The following is a 2378-nucleotide window of genomic DNA, read 5'->3' as shown; positions in this document are numbered from 1 at the left end:
AGGTCGACTAGTAACCTAAATACTAGAGGTCGACTAGTAACCTAAATACTAGAGGTCGACTAGTAACCTAAATACTAGAGGTCGACTAGTAACCTAAATACTAGAGGTCGACTAGTAACCTAAATACTAGAGGTCGACTAGTAACCTAAATACTAGAGGTCGACTAGTAACCTAAATACTAGAGGTCGACTAGTAACCTAAATACTAGAGGTCGACTAGTAACCTAAATACTAGAGGTCGACTAGTAACCTAAATACTAGAGGTCGACTAGTAACCTAAATACTAGAGGTCGACTAGTAACCTAACTACTCGAGGTCGACTAGTAACCTAACTACTCGAGGTCGACTAGTAACCTAACTACTCGAGGTCGACTAGTAACCTAACTACTCGAGGTCGACTAGTAACCTAACTACTCGAGGTCGACTAGTAACCTAACTACTCGAGGTCGACTAGTAACCTAACTACTCGAGGTCGACTAGTAACCTAACTACTCGAGGTCGACTAGTAACCTAACTACTCGAGGTCGACTAGTAACCTAACTACTCGAGGTCGACTAGTAACCTAACTACTAGAGGTCGACTAGTAACCTAACTACTAGAGGTCGACTAGTAACCTAACTACTAGAGGTCGACTAGTAACCTAACTACTAGAGGTCGACTAGTAACCTAACTACTAGAGGTCGACTAGTAACCTAACTACTAGAGGTCGACTAGTAACCTAACTACTAGAGGTCGACTAGTAACCTAACTACTAGAGGTCGACTAGTAACCTAACTACTAGAGGTCGACTAGTAACCTAACTACTAGAGGTCGACTAGTAACCTAACTACTAGAGGTCGACTAGTAACCTAACTACTAGAGGTCGACTAGTAACCTAACTACTAGAGGTCGACTAGTAACCTAACTACTAGAGGTCGACTAGTAACCTAACTACTAGAGGTCGACTAGTAACCTAACTACTAGAGGTCGACTAGTAACCTAACTACTAGAGGTCGACTAGTAACCTAACTACTAGAGGTCGACTAGTAACCTAACTACTAGAGGTCGACTAGTAACCTAACTACTAGAGGTCGACTAGTAACCTAACTACTAGAGGTCGACTAGTAACCTAACTACTAGAGGTCGACTAGTAACCTAAACACTAGAGGTCGACTAGTAACCTAAACACTAGAGGTCGACTAGTAACCTAAACACTAGAGGTCGACTAGTAACCTAAACACTAGAGGTCGACTAGTAACCTAAACACTAGAGGTCGACTAGTAACCTAAACACTAGAGGTCGACTAGTAACCTAAACACTAGAGGTCGACTAGTAACCTAAACACTAGAGGTCGACTAGTAACCTAAACACTAGAGGTCGACTAGTAACCTAAACACTAGAGGTCGACTAGTAACCTAAACACTAGAGGTCGACTAGTAACCTAAACACTAGAGGTCGACTAGTAACCTAAACACTAGAGGTCGACTAGTAACCTAAACACTAGAGGTCGACTAGTAACCTGTCGACTAGTAACCTGTCGACTAGTAACCTGTCGACTAGTAACCTGTCGACTAGTAACCTGTCGACTAGTAACCTGTCGACTAGTAACCTAACTACTAGAGGTAGACTAGTAACCTAACTACTAGAGGTAGACTAGTAACCTAACTACTAGAGGTAGACTAGTAACCTAACTACTAGAGGTAGACTAGTAACCTAACTACTAGAGGTAGACTAGTAACCTAACTACTAGAGGTAGACTAGTAACCTAACTACTAGAGGTCGACTAGTAACCTAACTACTAGAGGTCGACTAGTAACCTGTCGACTAGTAACCTAACTACTAGAGGTCGACTAGTAACCTAACTACTAGAGGTCGACTAGTAACCTAAATACTAGAGGTCGACTAGTAACCTAACTACTAGAGGTCGACTAGTAACCTAACTACTAGAGGTCGACTAGTAACCTAACTACTAGAGGTCGACTAGTAACCTAACTACTAGAGGTCGACTAGTAACCTAACTACTAGAGGTCGACTAGTAACCTAACTACTAGAGGTCGACTAGTAACCTAACTACTAGAGGTCGACTAGTAACCTAACTACTAGAGGTCGACTAGTAACCTAACTACTAGAGGTCGACTAGTAACCTAACTACTAGAGGTCGACTAGTAACCTAACTACTAGAGGTCGACTAGTAACCTAACTACTAGAGGTCGACTAGTAACCTAACTACTAGAGGTCGACTAGTAACCTAACTACTAGAGGTCGACTAGTAACCTAACTACTAGAGGTCGACTAGTAACCTAAATACTAGAGGTCGACTAGTAACCTAAACACTCGAGGTCGACGAGTAACCTAACTACTCGAGGTCGACCGATTTATGATTAAAAAAAATAAAAAATA

This window comes from Salvelinus namaycush, unplaced genomic scaffold (genome assembly GCF_016432855.1).
Source record: "Salvelinus namaycush isolate Seneca unplaced genomic scaffold, SaNama_1.0 Scaffold2725, whole genome shotgun sequence".
In the NCBI taxonomy this organism is placed as follows: domain Eukaryota; kingdom Metazoa; phylum Chordata; class Actinopteri; order Salmoniformes; family Salmonidae; genus Salvelinus; species Salvelinus namaycush.
This window is presented reverse-complemented; position numbering follows the sequence as displayed.